At 45.7% G+C, this 18526-nt stretch overlaps 1 pseudogene; it reads left to right on the forward strand.

Moving 5' to 3' along the window:
• LOC136483481 (uncharacterized) overlaps positions 1 to 18526 on the forward strand; it is a 257753-nt pseudogene that overhangs the window by 142646 nt on the left and 96581 nt on the right.

The following is an 18526-nucleotide window of genomic DNA, read 5'->3' on the forward strand; positions in this document are numbered from 1 at the left end:
GTGCCACTAGGCGATTGAATTCCATGCATTTGCATTAGAACCTAGTGTGTGCTAACATCCCTTGGAAAAACATGTTTGTGAAATACTAACTCACGTACACAAGTGTTGGAAACTTGGTGGAGTTAACACATTTGCACAAGGGATGAAGTTGAAAAGAGATAGAGCTCTCTGCCTAGCATTGGACGCTGATACCATAGGCATCGGACACTAAGCGCAGCATTCGATGGCTAACCCTAGGTGATGGGCAGAGGCATAGAGAGCATCGGATGATAACTCTGTGAGCACCAGACAATACGGTAGCACTGTTCATTAGCTGATTATGCAGGTTAATGAGCATCGGACGATAGACAGCGTCCGATGGGGTTACATCGGACGTGTCCAATGTGATTTGGACCTCTCTGGAACCTCTCTATGTAAATTTAATTGGCATCGGATGATACGACCGCAGCGTCCAATGTGAACATCGGACGCTGTGTGACAAGGCGAACGTTGGGTGGCAACGATCGATTTGAAACGGTCGAATGACGACAGCACGACACATGGGGCATCAGACGCTGGTGCAACGTTCAATGGTCGGACCAAAACGTCTGATGCCCCCGTAGAAAGTGGGAGTGGGGGTGCCAATGGCTCTTTGAACCTTGGGGGCTCTATAAATATATGTTGGCCGATTGTGGCTCACCCTCTTGGCTCTGAACTCGTTGATACACCTTGTGAGCATACTCCACTCTCTCCCACTCATCTAGCTTGTGATTTGTTCATCAAAAGTGAGATTGGGATTTATCCAAGTGCATTTGCATTGTGTTTGAGCATATAGTGGCACTTGAGATCGTATTGGCTGCGGGATTTCTTGTTACTCTTGGTGGTTGCCGCCACCTAGATGGCTTGGAGCAGCGAGATCGTTGAGCGGATGTTGGTGTTTGTCTCCGGCTCCGATCAGTGGATTTGTGGGGGGTTCTTGAGCCTTTCCCGTGGGAGATCATGAAAGGCATCTTTAGTGGATTGCTCGTAGCTTGTGAATCCCCATTTTGTGTTGGTTGTGCGACACCCGGTTGCGGGTTAGGCGTGCAAAGCCTATTAGCGCGTGAACCTCCAAGTGGGTGAATCGCTACAACAGGGACTAGTTTGCCGGCAAGCAAGTGAACCTCGAAAGAAAAATCTTGTGTCATCTTGTTCTGAGGATTTCATTGGTATTCATTAATCGATTGCTTGCTACGGCAGTATAATCCACTCTACCTATCTCTTGTGTTTACTTTGTCACATATCCTGAGTAGTGGTAGTTTGCCTAGTTGTTTAGCAAGCTCTTAGTTTTAATTAGCTCTCTTGCTAGTTCACCTAGGAGTAAAGTAGTGACATAGCCATTGTGTGCCTAGTGATCATACTTAACTAGAATTGATTGTAGGTGGCTTGCAATCCTTGTAGAGCTAGAGCAAAATTGCTTTATGCCATTTGTTTTACTAATCAAATTGCTCTAGTGTCTTTGTAGAATTTTTATTAGGCTATTCACCCCCTCTAGCCAATTAGGACCTTTCAAAAGCTTTATCCAACAAAGACCTGTCCACAATTAGGCATCAGGACCTTCGCTCTCTCAAGAGCTTCAAAAAACTTCACCCCTCGCATATTATGTAAAATGACTAACCATCTTTTGCAGCAAGTAGAAAGCCAGTGTCTTTATGAGTGTCGAAAGACTTGCTAGCAAGTCAATATTGGACGAAGCTATAACGCTCAACCTAAGTCCCTGAAAAAAGCACCCTATCAACTCAGGTACATTTTCACGCGACTTCTCTGGCCTTCATCACGCAGCGTCGACATGTACATCAGCATCACCTTTGCCAAGCTCTTCGGCATGAGAGGCTTCGCCACCATCTTCGGTGACTTCACCAACATTGCCGCCGCCAAAACACATTTTTTCAGGAGGGCCTTCACCAACACCTTTGGCATACCAAAACAGCTCACCATCAACACGTTGGCACGAGTGGCTTCGCCAACACCTTCGTCGACTAGACGAACATCGACTCCACCAAGCACCTTTGCAGGAGGGTCCTCGGTAGGAGGAGCTTCACCATCATCTTCACAAGGGCTCGAGAGCCTTCGTCAACACCTTCAACATCAATGCCCACAATGACTTATCATCATCGCCGAGCTCAAGGGGCTACGTCAAATCCTTCGACATCAAGGTCTACCACACCTTCGTCAACCACTTTGACTCGAGGAGCTCATCAGCAATTCTAGTCCGAACATCTACCTCCACTACTACGACTACATCGACTACACCAAGGGAGACTGAGGATTTGGTCATGAGCACCGACCAAGAGGGGCTAGGGGAGCATACCGGAGGAACAGTAACTCTGGAACGCGAAGTCTTTTGCCCGGCGCTCGTGAGAAGATACTGAAGATGAAGGCTCAAAGATGAAGACCTTGAAAATGAAGACCTCCACACCGAGAAGGCTCAGAAACGAAGACCCCCTCACCGAGAATACTTGGAGAGGAAGACCTCCGCACTAGGAAGTCCTCGAAGATGAAGGCCTTCGTGCTGAGAAGGCCTTGAAGATAAAGACCTAAAGACTTCAAAGTCAAAGACCTACGCGTCGAGAAGATGTTGGAGGAGAAGGCCTTGAAGATGAAGGCTTGCGCGTCAGGCAAAGCCAACGAACCATGTCATAGAAGTGGAGAGACAAGTCAAAGCCCAAAGGTGAAGACATCCGGAAGAATAAGGCATTCAGAGGTAGAAGCCTTAAGAATTAGAACATGTATAAGTTGGAGTCGTGAGCGTGCTCTTTTCTCCATGCTCTTTTTTCCTACAGGTTTTTTTGGGATGGAGTTTTTAGTGAGGCGTGCACGTGTGAGTTGCGAAAGGCGGTCCTCACAACCAAGGTTCAAGTTGTACTGTGCCTCTTCTTGTACGAACATCTACTAGGTCATGTTGTACCGGCCATAACCTAGTAGCTGAGGGGCTATTGTTGGGGGAGCTCATATTCACATGGGCCAACTCTCCCTTGAAGAGGCCCAATATAGGAGTTAGTATACTAGCTTGTAAAATCTTCACCCACCAAGGGGTCGCTTGTAAAATGCCGTTGCCTATATATATGCCAAGAGCAAGAGGCAAGGGGCTCTCTCTCTCTCTCTCTCTCTCTCTCTCTCTCTCTCTCTCTCTCTCTCTCTCTCTCGGACTCATGCAAACCCTAAAGTGCCCCCCTTATAGTCCGCCGAACTCTCTCCCCTCTCGCGTTTTTGGAGCCTCCATCGCGGAACCTTCTCCATGGAGGTTCCATCATGAAGCATTCTCCGCGAAGCCTTCACCGTGGAGCCTTCGCTTGGAACATTCGTCGGGAGGCCTTCTCTGGCCAGGCCCTCGTCGGGAGGCCTTCTCCGGCTGGGCCTTTGTCAGGACCTCTGCATGGAACCTTCACCGAGGGTCCTTCTCCGGCCTTCTCTGTGGAGCATTCACCTCTCGACCCTGTTCGGGACGCTTGTCCCAACAAAATAGTTCAAAATAAGTATATTTCAAAATTAGCTACAGTAATCTAAAGTTTAGTGGCTAAACTCTAGTCCATGGGATCCAAACAGGGCCTAAGTCCATTATTTCTTACTTGTTAATAAGTACATGGCAACTAACTTTGTATCAATATATGAGGATCCCTAATGTGCACTGAAGATGTTAAATGAAAAAGATAAATATAAGACTCAATAAAATTGACATGTTTAAAATAATACGAAATAATAAATACATCATGAATACAAGGTGGAAAACATTAGAGTTTCTTTAAAAAAATTGGACATTTCAAGTAAAATTCAGTCAAAACTACGATTCATTAAGAAATAAAAAATGATGGAACAAGACTTTATCGATTTTAAATTAAGGACAAACAAACAATCATATGACGCTGGAAAACTAGATGAATACATGCACTTCTAATTGCATGTTAATAGTGCATAATCCATGTCAAAACTCAAAAGAAAATATATGCAGGATTCTTAATGTATATTCTTGTGCAACTAACTAAGGTTGCAGTTACAAAGACAAAATCCAAAAAACAGGTACAACATTTCGAATGAAATTCAAATAACAAAATGGAAATTGATAACAATACCTAATTCATATATTCAAAAGTATCATAGAAAAAATGATAATAGCTAATTCATTTATTCAAAAAATGTGAATTCATCGAAACAAGCAAGTTTACTTTGTAACACAAATTAACGTTGATAAAAATGTCGAACAACAAAGTTAGGTTGATAAAACTGTGAAACTACTGCTATCAAGGCTGGAAAAAAATTGGAGCAACAAACAGATAGCAGTTTCCACACTTTCAGTGTAGAACAAAACAATATGAATCCTGAAAGTTCTAAATGACAACATGACAAATTCCAAATATGAATACTTTTCCAACAGTGCATTGCAAATACTTGTCTTAAGGGTACACACAAATAAAACGGTTCCAAACTAACTAGTCACTAAGACTAGAAATACTTAAATTGATCCGGTGCATCAAGCCAGCACGGCAAAAGACATCGATAGTGCTGAGACAACCTAATGGAAAAGCATAGGATGGAAGTAACTAAAGGGTCAGAAATCAGTAGTGCAAATTCCTGTGTCGAAATGAGCAGTTAGGCTAATCAGAGAAAACGAAACCAGAAATGAAAGAAGAAAATGAAGGGTACAAAAGAAAATGGACCTGAAGACAAGTACATCTCGATCGAGAATGTCATGAACGTCGTCATATATGAACCAAAGGAGGCTAGGTAAAAAGGAGGCTGGATTGTTAGCAGCAGAGGAATCGGAGCTGGAGGAATCGGAGTTGGCGGCAGGAAGCAGAGCAGTAGGCGAGGAACAGAGGAATATCGTAGTCAGTTTAAGGAATTGTTCATTACAAAGTTGATGATTTATCCCCTCTTGCAAGAAGGTGCTACCCTTTATACAACCAGACTCACGTACACACTTGCCAAATGGCATTCAGGCCCAAACGCCCGACTGCTCCTGGACGTGGACCGAGCCGGTCTTCCATGCCAAGGTCCATTCCCAATTCATCATGTTGCTCTCCCGGCTCACTTGTGGTAGCAGGCACCGATGGAGAGGCAGCGGTCCATTAGACATCCTGACATGATTCCAAAAGACTACAAACGGAAACGAAGCCCTTGTTTAGTTACCCCAAAATCCAAACTTTGGCACTATGCAAAAAGAAGATTCTCCATCATATCAAACTTGTGGTACATGCATGGAGTACTAAATGTTGACGAAATCAAAAACTAATTGCACAGTTTGGTTGTACTTTGCGAGACGAACGTTTTAAGTCTAATTAGTCAACGATTGAACAATTATTATCAAATACAAACGAAATGCTACAGTACGCTGCGATTCCGACGGCGCCAACTTCGTTCGGCAACTAAACGGTGCCGAAGTCTAAAGGGATATGTCCGGTTGCCAAAATGAGTCCGTGAAAGGGAAAGCAGCCAAGCAGGAATCTCAGGCACATTGGCAACACGAGGCACTTCCAGGGTTGACTGAGTGGGACTCACAGCTGAAAAAGCCTGCAAACATGCAGCATGCACTGCAAAAAGCAACCAATCACAGCAAAGGAATAGGCTGAACGGCCGCTGCTAGTTTTGGCGATGCATTTCAGATCTGGAGTCACCATCTCATTGGGCGGTGGAACTGGTTCTTGCAGCTCCATAGGATCATTGTACAGCTTATACTATAAAGGATAACACATACTAGCCCATAAACAGCGCAAAAAGTAAAAACTTGTGTGAACAATAACAACCTTGTAAATACTCCCTTCGGTTCAAATTATAAGACATTTTCTAAATTCATAGCTTTTACTATATACCTAAATATATATTATATCTAGATGTATAGCAAATGCTATGAATCTGAAAATGCTAAAACGTCTTATAATTTGGGACAGAGGAAGTAGTTACAAATAGTGGTGAACAAGGATATGTAAACATCAACAGACGTGTGAACAGTAACAAACAGCGACAAAACAGCAAACAGTGCATGAGGCCCTCAGCAACCTCCAATTTATTCTCGCATGAGTGAGTATTTATTTATTCACAATAGCAGTTCTCCAGTTCATACAAGCAGCATGTTCATACCATTTCTTACAAGCATCTAGTTCATAGTACTAACGGCAGCAGCTTGGACTCAGCAGCATCAGCTCACACTAGTAAGAAAAGAGTTCACACTTGAGTAAGGATGGCAACGGGGATATACCCGTCGGGTATCGCCGGAACGTTCTCTTTCCCGCTACGGAGAATTCATCCCGTTCCCGTCCCCATTAACTGTCTCGGGTATAGATTCTTGCCCATCCCCGTACCCGTCGGGCATCGATCGGGTAACAGATACCCAACGGGTACTGCATACCCGATAAACAAGAACACTTGGGGTCATAGCTTTGCAATCGGAGACGTTTCTTCTTCACCCGGGTATAAGTGTCGGAGTCTTAGAGATGCCGAGGAGAAGGAGCGAGGTTACGAGGAGGACGAGCAAAGATGGCAGAGAGACCGAACTGAGGAAGCGAGGGGCACGAGCCCTCGTGAGGTAGGCGTGCTTGTGCTGCTGGCGGAGATGGTGAGGAAAATTTGAACTAGGATTCCTAGAACACACAAACTATATATATGATTGTTCAGATTTGGGCCAAAATACCTATGTTGAGCTTCTTTGGGCCTAATACTCGCATGACAGCTCAAATAGTTGGGTTCCCCAACGGGTAACGGGGACGGGTAAACAGGGAACGTTCCCGTACCGGCTATGCCCATCGGGGATGGATTCTTGCCTATTTAGATGCCCGTGGGTAAAGATATAATCACATCCCCATCCCCTAATGGATCAAATACCCATCGGGTATCGGGTATCGGGCCCGTTGCCATCTTTACACTTGAGAGAGAAAATTACAGACTACTAAGTCTAAAATCAAGCAACTGGTCTATAATCAAAGGACCATATAATTGGTCTGCAACCAGAACAACAGCGACAGGTCTCAGTTACAGAGTATGATGGCCATCATTACAGGTATCGTGACCTGAGACATGATCACAACAACAGCTTGCTATATGGTACAACAGCTTGCCAGAGACTCCCTCTGTCCCTAAATATCTGTTGTTTTCGTTTTCCGAGAAACAACTTTAACTAAATATATATTAAAAAATGTTAATATTTATGGTACATAATTAGTATCATTGAAAAGATCTTTGAATCTAGTTTTTTAAAAATTTATTTGGAGATATAAATGTTGCACGCATTTTCTACAAACCGAGTCAAACTTGTGGCATGCACACCAACGGCGACAGTTATTTAGGGATGGAGGGAGCAGGTAACATGTTCCCCACCACAGCCTTCTCCACCACCACAGCCTTCTCCAGCACCACCCCCTGCAACGTCATCTCCTATACCATCATGCATCATGACAAGATGAGCATCGTCATCTTCCCTTACTTCTGGTGCATATGTAGCTTCCTTGTTGCCTGCTTCTATACGTCTCTCACTATGGGGGGTATAACCCCGGATACCCACAGGATATGACATGGCCGCACCGTCAGGGGTGGTCCAGCCCACAAGATCAAGACGCGCGGCGCACGACACTGGTCGATGTGCCCCGCAAGGCATCTAGACGATATGATTTACTAGGACTCTTATAGGTGTTGTAATCCAAACAGAATACCTATCATATAGCCGACTAGGATACTTTTCTTGTAACTCTACCCCTCCAGAGTATATAAGGAGGGGCAGGGGCCCCTAGTCGGCATCCAGATACAAACCCTGGGATTAGCCTAGAGACATCTCATCTCAGATCTCTCATTATCTCATCTCAGATCTCTCATAATACAATCCACCAAAGACACAGGACGTAGGGTATTACATCGACTTGATGGCCTGAACCTGTCTAAATCGCTGTCTCTATGCCTGTGCCACCATCCAGTTCCTATTAAACGCACCTCCACCGATCAATCTACTACCATGTGTATACCCCTCATTAGACTGCCGATCAGGTTTCATCGACAGTGGCGCGCCAGGTAGGGGGTGTGCGTGATGATCTCGTGGCGAACCAAATGGACCTCAAGATCAATATTCGCCGCCGTGGCTCTCGCCGGCCCTCGTCGACAACTCACCACGGCTCCCATCGGCCCTCGTCGACAACTCGCCGTCGCAGCTCTCGTCGGCCCTCGTCGACAACTAACCATGGCTCTCGTCGGCTCTCATCGACAACTCACCGCCGCAGCTCACCTCAGCCCTCGTCGCCAACTCATCATGGCTCTCGCCGGCCCTCGTCGACAACTCGCCGCCACTGCTCTCATTGGCCCTCGTCGACAACTCGCCACGTCTCTCGTCGGCTCTCGTCGACAACTCGCCATCGTGGCTCTCGTAGGCCCTCGTCAACAACTCATCATGGCTCTCGTCGGCCCTCGTCGACAACTCGCCGCCATTGCTCTCGTCGGCCCTCATCGATAACTAGTCGCCGCTGCTCTCATCGGCCCTCATTGACAACTCGCCGCTGCTCTCGTCGGCCCTCGTCGACAACTCATCATGGCCCTCGTTGACAACTCGCCACGGCTCTCGTCGGCCCTCGTTGACATCTCTCGTTGTTGACTTATCGCCATCACCCGGCGGCCCTCGTCGACATCCCTCGTTGTCGACTTATCGCCGTCACCCGGTGGCCCTCGCCGACATCCATCGTCGCCAAGCCGCGAGCGAGATTTTCGGGCCACATCCGATTACTCGAACATCATGACACGCTGACTACTTCACTCGGCCATCAATCAAATTGAATGCGGCTATGTCAACGATCTCCTCAAATCTGATCTGCCTAAGGCCGATCGGCGGCATAAGGACGAAGTCGCCCGGACTACTCACTCCAACCGCCTACCGCGTCGGAATGATGATCGCCACGAAGAATGGTGCTATGATGATCGCAACCGCCGCCATGACAGTAGGCCTAAAAGCTTGAGGGTCGGTGAAAGGTCCTAAATGGCTAGATGGGGGTGAATAGCCTAATAAAAATTTCTACAACAACACTTAAGACAATGTGGTTAGATAACTAAATGGCGTAAGCGAGTTTTGCACTAGCACTACAAAGAGTTGCAAGCCACCTATCCACAAGTCTAGAGAGCTATACTTTTCTAGGCACTCAAAAACTAATTCTAGCAACTAATACTAGAGAGCTAGCAAGATAGCTAATTACAACTAGTAAAGAAAACTATCACTACACAAGATATATATCAATGTAAATACAAAGGAGTGATAGAGATGGTTATACCACCGTGGCAAGTGAAGAATCAATAAACACAATGAAATCCTTGGAGAAATGATGACACAAGATTTTTATCCAAGGTTCACTTGCTTGCCGGCAAGCAAGTCCTTATAGCGATTCACCCACTTGGAGGTTCACGCGCTAATTGGCATCACACGCCAAATCCGCAATCGAGTGCCGCACAACCAACACAAGACGGGGATCCACAAGCTACAAGCATTCCACTAGAGATGCCTTTCGTGAACTCCCACGGGGAAGGCTCAAGAACCCCTCACAATCGCAATGATCGGAGCCAGAGACAAACACCACCCTCCGCACAACGATCCTCGCTGCACCAAGCCGTCTAGGTGTGGCAAACACCAAGAGTAACAAGAGAAATCCACAGCGAAACACAATCACCAAGTGCCTCTAGATGCAATCACTCAAGCAATGTGCTTGGATCACTCAATCTCACTTCGATTTGCAATATCAAGCAAGGAGATGAGTGGGAGGGAGTATGCTTAGCTCAGTGGGATGTTAGGAATGTCAAAATTCCAAGAGAGTTGGCCCAAAGTTGTCCAACTTGTATTTATAGACACTCCATTGAAAACATACCTGTTGGGAAACTTAATGGGCAGTCTGCGCATGCACCGGACGCGCTGCAGGGTGCACCGGACACGTCTGGTGCACAACGTCCGGTGTATCACCCGTTGACACATGTCCTAGCCGTTTGAATATACCATTGGCGCGCAACGGCTAACTCATGCACGCTCACTGCACTCACACCGGACGCGTCCGATCAACTGACTAGACTCGCTAGCCACAGCGTCCAGTCGTTACTCAGAGAGGTTCAAATCATGATTTTCATCACCGGACGCGTCCGGTCGTCCTGACCGGACTGACTCAGCGTCCGGTCCTCTCTCTGTTAGAGTTCCCGAGCACCACATCATTAGCACCGGACGCACCAGAGTCGCATTCGGTTGTCTTTCTCCACTCGCGTCCGGTCGTTACTCAGAGAGCACCCAAAGGGGCCTCGCAGACACCGGACGCGTCCGATCACACTTGACCGAACTCGCCCAGAGTCCATGCACCTAGGTTTATGCACCGGACGTGTTCGGTCCCACGGAGACCAGTGTTCGGTCGTACACCGGATGCGTCCGGTCCCACAGGGACTAGCGTCCGGTCAATTCTGTGAAACCCTATCTTTTTTAGAATCGGCGCCGGTGAAATTTTGAACCCTTGCTCCCAAGTGCTAAACACAGTGTGTATCACTTTTGTGCATGTGTGTTAGCATATTTCCAAAATATTTTCAAGGTGCTACTCACTAGAATCTAAATGCATATGCAATGAGTTAGAACATCTAGTGACACTTTGATAACCGCATTTCACAAATGAATTTCTCCCCTCTTCATAGTACGGCTATCAATCCTAAATACACTCACACCCTCTATGATATCTTGAGTGCCAAAAACAAAATGGCCCTTATCAAGTATACCTTTGCCTTGAGCCCATTTTGTTTTCCTCTTTCTTCTTTCCAAGTTGGAGCATTTGATCATCATAGCCAACCACTCCACTTGGCTTTGGACCTAACCTCTCTTAGCTACATACACTTAGCAATTAGGTTAGTCCAAATAGGTTTCATCAATTAGCCAAAACCAAACTAGGGCTTTCAATCTCCCCCTTTTTGGTAATTGATGACAACCTTTACAAAGATATGAAATATAATAAATTTGAATTTGAGTCGCTTGTCCAAGCATTTTGTTCATGGATTGTATTTGGACAAGTTACACAAATTCGGTTTGGTAGTTATTAGCTCCCCCTACATGTGTGCTAGATGAGTTTGGTACAAAGCATTGCACATATATATAGATAAGAGTTGTGGGGGAGTGAACAACTACCAAATGATGCTAAGGTGTAAAGAATGGACCTTTGAATTGTGATACCATCGAAGTGCACAATTTCAACCATGCTTAGCACCATGAGTAATTAGATACCACTTAAAAAAACAAAGAACTAGATACCTTAGGAGATCAACATTATATGATAGGCTCTAGTACCACTTGAAAAACATATTACTTTGTGGCATATCTAGCTATCATCTATGTATGCTAGTATTTCAATCACCATACAAGTTCTATTTCTAGCATACACCACACAAGCATGTATATTGAATTTAGAAACTTGTGCAATGCATTCAATCATATGAATATGCTCATATAGATGCAACAAATAAGTTAATGAGCTTGCTCCCCCTACTTGTGTGCTTAATTTTCAAATTTTCAATTTTTGATTGATCCTCCCCCTTTGTCATATCTCTCCCCCTTTGTCATATCTTTAAATATCTTTGTACCAATTTCTCCCCCTTTGTCATCTATTATCACAAAAGGTACACCAATTTTAGGTAGGAAAGATTTAGTCAATCAATGGTTAGAGGGATGTGAATATTACTTGTAAGATTCTTGGGAGTGGAGCATTAGTTCAATTAGTTTAAACTAGACAACATGTACAAGATATTTAACTCGGTTTAAACCAATGACAAGCTTCTTCACACATTTTGCAATGGTTATCTTGTCAATGTTGAATTAAACACTTGATACACATTAGCTAGATTAAACACTAGGTTCACAAGCCCATAAACAAGTTATATGCTACCACTAGATCATAGCAAACATAGAAGCAATAGTGTCGGGGACCTAATATCGGGGTACCCAATGAGGTGGAACTAATAAACCATCAAACATTGATGCTCCCGAACAGACAAGAATGCAGCTACACTTCTTGCCCAGAGGACTAAAGATTGGCTTCGCCTCGCCCGACCCCCAAGGTCTATACTCCACCTCGCCCGACGGCCAAGGGTAGGCTCCACCTCGCCCGACGAACAAGGGTAGGCTCCACCTCACCCGACATCTGAGGGTAGGCTCCGCCTCACTCAACGTTCGAGGGTAGGTCCCGCCTCGCCCGACGGCTGAGGGCAGGCTCCGCCTCGCCCAACGGCCGACAGCTGACTCCGCCTCGCCTGACGTCTACGCTTTGCTCCTTCATAATGATAAGCATAGGGTACGACAGGACATTCAAGTCAACCGTAGTACCAAGGACCATGCCCTGCACATCTGCAGGAAGGTACTGTTAGGATACGACGGGACGAGCACTTTAAACCCTTTCCACCCTGACAGAGCCCGAACAGTGTTGTAGACGCTGACTTTTATCCCACAGTGTTGTAGGCGCCGCCATCAGCCCTCGGGCATGGATACTAACACAGGCATACGATAAGAGCTACAATCCAAGGAAGAACTCACATCATCTACGGTAACAGGCGTATAGTCATTTCCCCGTCTACTCCCCATAGAGTCATGGCTCGGTGCCCTGACACACTGCACTGTCTGCCAGGGGAGGATGGGACATGACCACTCGCTGAAACGAAGTCAGAACCCGGCCCAATCAGGATCAGTGAAACATGCTATCCCTGGCGTGGTCTGCCATGTCAATAGGGCAAGCACAAGGGAAAAGGAAGGCACAGCACCCTCGAAGAACCTTCTCCACCTTTGGTTTTTTTCCTCTTTCTCCCATATGTAACCCCTGCTCCCCTCTTGGTCTATAAAAGGAAGGGCAGGGCACCCCACTAAAGGGATGACCCAATGAATCAACTCAACACAACACACGTAGCCGAGCAGCAACTGAGCTCTCGACACCCTTTTGACTTTTCCATCAGAGACTTAGGACCTGTCCCTCTCTCGACCGTTTGTACCCCTACTATGAACCTTTTTCGGTACTAATAACATGAGCAGCAGCAGACTGGGCGTAGGGACATTCTGCTCGAACCAGTATAAACCTTGTGTCCTTTAGTACACCATCTAGGCCTAACGCGCAACAAATATAAATTTACTAGTTGGTGTTTGTTTGAAACACCGACAAATAGTGGCACCATATAAGCAATAAAATCATTTGTTTTTAGTAAATGAGCCTAAGGAGTGCAAGGTATGACTATATGCACTAAACAAGTCCTTAGACAAGTATGAATGCCATGCCAAACAACTTTTACCTTTGCTTTCAGTCGAAGGAGAGGCATGTCATATATGTGTGTGAGGAATGGCTAGAGAGGGGTGTTATCAACACATATTGGAGAAGTCAAGTATGTTCAATTCATTCCTTATCTTGCAAAATCTCTTTTCATCCAATGGCTTGGTGAATATATCGGCAAGTTGATTATCGGTGCCCACACTCTCAATTGTAATGTCGCCTTTCATTTGGTGATCTCTAATAAAATTATGGCGGATATCAATATACTTTGTTCTTGAGTGTTGAACCGGGTTATTGGTTAGCTTGATTGCACTTTTATTGTCACATAGCAATGGCACTTGTTTGAATTTGATTCCAAAATCATCTAAAGTTGCTTTCATCCAAAGTAATTGAGCACAACAACTATCAGCGGATATGTATTCGGCCTCGGCGGTAGATAGTGCTACACTATTTTTCTTCTTTGATGACCATGAGACAAGTGATCTTCCAAGCAATTGACATGTTAGCACTCACTAGAATCTAAATGCATATGCAATGAGTTTTGATAACCGCATTTCACAAATGAATTTCTCCCCTCTTCATAGTACGACTATCAATCCTAAATACACTCACACCCTCTATGGTGTCTTGAGTGCCAAAAAATGGCCCTTATCAAGTATACCTTTACCTTGAGCCCATTTTGTTTTTCTCTTTCTTCTTTCCAAGTTGGAGCATTTGATCATCATAGCCGACCACTCCACTTGGCTTTGGACCTAACCTCTCTTAGCTACACACACTTAGCAATTAGGTTAGACCAAATAGGTTTCATCAATTAGCCAAAACCAAACTAGGGCTTTTAGTCATGCAGTTTTGTTGACGCCGACCGGATAACGTCGTACGCCGTCGACTAGACGTTCTGACTTATGATAAGTACCCTTCCTATATCTGCATTTAATACAAGTTTCTTCCACGGTGTCTATCCGATTATTTTTTTCTCCATTCATTCTACGTGTCTAACATCTTTAAGATACTCCATTTGTTCTCCATCAACTCACCGACCAGCCATGTTCTCATTCGCGTTATCCAGAAGTAGCCCTATTCTCGATTTAGCACCTAAATGTGCATCGGCAGTAGCGCTCTACGTCATGGGCAGTCGGTTGTGGCTCCTCGGTGATGCCTATATTCCTAAGCATGCACGAGAGCTAAGCTCTCTACGCCATGGGGTGTGGGATAGTCGGGGCTGGTGACAAGATAAAGGACCAACTGGCAGTGCATCGTTTGTATTTTAAATACGATCACTTTATACAAGAAACGAACATAATGTTTAACAGTGCTGATTTTCTCTGGAGTTCATATATTTTATTTTTACATCATGTACTACCCATTCTACATATTTGTATTACAGGGGCTAGGTTTGGTTGACGAGCTTATTTTTTACGCTCGGGGAATGGATCAGTCAGGAAGGATAAGAGGATCATCTCCGACCAGTTGGTTGCACCATCTGGCACTCAGATTTCATCGCCGACCAGTTGGTTGCACCACCGGGCACTCGGACTTCATCGCTGACCAGTTGGTTGCACCATCTAGCACTCAAACTTCATTGCCGACCGGTTGGTTGCACCACCTGGCATTCGGACTTCATCGTTGACCAGTTGGTTGCACCATCTGTCACTCGAATTTCATCGCCGACTAGTTGGTGGCACCACCTGGCACTCGGACTTCATCACCGACCAGTTGGTTGCACCATCTAGCACTCGAACTTCATCGCCGACCAGTTGGTTGCACCATCTGGCACTTGGACTTTGTCGCCAACCAGTTGGTTGGACTACTCGGCGCTCGCTTCATCAGCCAACCAACTGGTCAGACTGCTTGTTGCCTAGGCTTCATCGTCAGCTACGCTGCGGGCTTGCCAGCTATGCTCGGGACTCCTCGGTGTTCGGATTCTTCATGCAACAATAGCCAGCTAAGCTAGGGACTCCCTTGGCGGTCGGATTTTGCTACGACAAGTCGGTTGGTTCAAATTTGTTGGCCTTCCTTCGAATCTTGTTGCAGTGATTTAGGAGTTCCGAGGTGGGGGTGATACGGGGCCTCCGATGAGGAGACTGCCCACCCGAAGTCTTATGACGGACTATCCAGATTGCCTTACTCGGATCAGATCAAGGCTGTACGATCGGTCATCGTAGCAGTCAAGTGCTAAGCACACTCCACTTCTTTGATCTCCGAAAATATTTTGACTTTATTTCTTTGATCCTGCTACAAGATGTTTCTCTATCTTCTAGCAGGTTCGGAGACTAAGTATGTACACTTCACCTTGTGGTAAGTGTACTGTTTTTTTCCTTTTTACTGGTCCTCGGCTAAGCTGGGGACTAGCTGTGTGATTGGCTAAGCCTTCGGAGTCTTCTATTTTTTGACCCTGGCACTAGGTGAATTCTGCACCTAATGTCAGACTCGGGGACTAAGTGGCTACACTTCACCTAGCGATGAATGTAGTGCTTTTTTCCTGATTTATCCTTCTTATTGGCCAAGTCATGGATAATAATCATCCGACCTCGCAAACAGAGTCTAAGTGGCTACACTTCATCTGAGGTGGAGAATTTTCAAATTTTGAGCCCTTTACATCCTTCTGGCAAGCCTTACTTGAGTAAGTCCAAGGCCTGCCGACTGATTAAACTGGTCGGTCACCCATTTTTACTAGATGGATTACTAGTTAAACTGGTTAGATTACTAGTTGAACTGGTCGGCTTCAAGTTAAACTGTTCGGACAAGATCAAGACAACGTTGCTCAGCGGATACAAGGCGCTTGGGGACTAGCTGTGGGGGTATAACCTTGGATATCCGCAGGATATGACATGAGCCGCACCATCAGGGTTGGTCCAGCCCACATGATCAAGACGCGCGGCGCACGACACTGGTCGGCGTGCACCGCAAGGCATCTAGAAGATATGATTTACTAGGACTCTTATAGGTGTTGTAATCTAAATAGAATACCTACCATATAGCCGACTAAGATACTTTTCTTGTAACCCTACCCCTCTAAAGTATATAAGGAGGGGCAGGGGTCCCCTAGTCGGCATCCAAATACAAACCCTGGGCTTAGCTTAGAGACATCTCATCTCATATCTCTCATTAGCTCATCTCAGATCTCTCATAATACAATCCACCAAAGACACAGGACATAGGGTATTCCGTCGACTTGATGGCCTGAACCTGTCTAAATCGCTATCTCTGCACCTGTGTCACCATCCAGTTCCTATTACGTGTACCTCCACTGACCAATCTACTACCGTGGGTATATCCCTCGGTATACTGCCAACCAGGTTTCGTCGACACTCACCATGATGATCCCAAATCTCGTAGTTCTCCATGAAACCCCTTCTGACTAAGTGTGATCTTATCGTATTTGGATCCCGGCATACTATACGGTTCCGACAGTCACAACAGGGACAATATATGTCCTTTGCCTGCTTAATCAAAGCGTGTCTTTTAGAGGCTTCAATAAAACCATTCACATCTTGTATGTAGGAAGCTTCATGTCTTCGTTTCATGTACATCCATGATCTGTCCATATGTGCCCTTCGAAAAGAAAAGGTGTATTTGCATCAAGGTATTATTCGCATATAAATGTTGAAGCAATAATATTTTTCTACAAATATTATATTATTCTAGACCTAAAGCTTAAAAAATAATAAAGTAAATATAAAAATTAACTACAGTTCATGTGAGCCAAATAAGTTGGGCAAAAATGAGTCTAAATTGGTAGGAAAATAAAAAATCAAACATCATGCATGTCTCTCTCTGGATCTCTAAGTTAAAGAAATTAGTGAAAGAAATGTATATGTAAAGTTTGAAAAGCGTTTAGGGATGCCACAATCTCATCTCTCAGAACTACTTCAAAAGTTGAAAGGGAAAAACCTCCCCCTCTATTTTTGCTATTTTTCGCCCTCCAAGTGAGCTGAAAAATGGTGGTCCGCAGACTGTCCCGAGGAGGAAGAAAGGGTATTTAGGGTGTCATTTTTAGGGGTGGTTGACTAAAGAGAACTGCCTCTGTTAATATAGCTGTAGGGGCTATTCTCTTAAGGAACCGTCTTTGAAAATAGTTTTTTTAGGGGCGGTTTTGTAAAAACCGCTCCTGAAAATGGATCTTCAGAGACAGTTCTTTTAAACACAACCGTCCCTAAAAATAGACCTATTTCTAGAGGCGTTTTTCGTAATGGAACCGCCCCTGAAAATGGATCTTCAGAGGTGGTCATAGAGCTACAGTGCCCCTAGCGCACGGTTATAGGCAGCGTGATAGTTGAACTGCCTCTGATAGAAAAGGGTGGCGTCGCTAAAAATTATTTCTGATAGAGGTATCAGTCGTGTGAGAGTGGAAGGGAAGGGAAGGGATGATATAAGAGAGAGAGAGAGAGAGAGAGAGAGAGAGAGAGAGAGAGAGAGAGAGAGAGAGAGAGAGAGAATGAGTGGCGGCCGGGTAGGAGATATGCGCCTAGGGTTTCCTCTGATGGGCTAAGGTTGGTCGGATGATATATTGGGCTTAGAGACTATTTTTAAATGGGCCTCGTTTACAGAAACAGACTTACTAAAAGACCTACCTCTATTAATTTATTTTCAGCGGCAGTAGTTTGCTGAGTGTAAATGGGCTGAGACCCACCATCTCTGAAAAAAAAATCGAGAACGCGCTGAACGCGCCTATTTCGTTGAGGAATGGAGGTTTGTAATACAAAGCTGGACAGAAACCGACTCGCACACAAGCTGTCTACGAGCAGCAGGCAACGCCTTGTGTGACAAACATGCCAACCTAGACACTACCCGACACTACCCGTGATTGATTAGTCTCGATTATACGTACGTAGAAGAATTTTGCAACACAAAGACGTACGACAACAGCCACACAACCCACCGGGATCTACCGTCTACGGCTCATTCACTACCGGCCCTCGCCGGCGACGCCTCCGGGGAATAGCTCCCGCATTGCCTCAGCTCGCGTTTGGCTGGAAGACAACGGCTTCGCGAATGCCGTCTGGAACTCAGCAAAGGACGCCTCGTCCGGCCGGCACCGCCGTTTCCGTGTATCCACACCTAGCTAGACCTAGCTTAGCTTCTTCATCAGCACCATCCTGGCTAGCTTATAGCTCTAGTTTAGGCACCCGCATCCTGCTTATTTTTTGCAGCTATCCTGCTGCTACTACGTGGAACAAGCTCGTCATCGTCATCCACTGGGCGGCGAGGCAATCACGGGCCGCTAGCTCGAGGGAGTCGATGAAGTGGAAGGACCGTCGCATGGGGCGATTGGGCCTGGGGGAGCT

The sequence above is a fragment of the Miscanthus floridulus genome, chromosome 9 (genome assembly GCF_019320115.1).
Source record: "Miscanthus floridulus cultivar M001 chromosome 9, ASM1932011v1, whole genome shotgun sequence".
Taxonomy (NCBI): Eukaryota; Viridiplantae; Streptophyta; class Magnoliopsida; order Poales; family Poaceae; genus Miscanthus; species Miscanthus floridulus.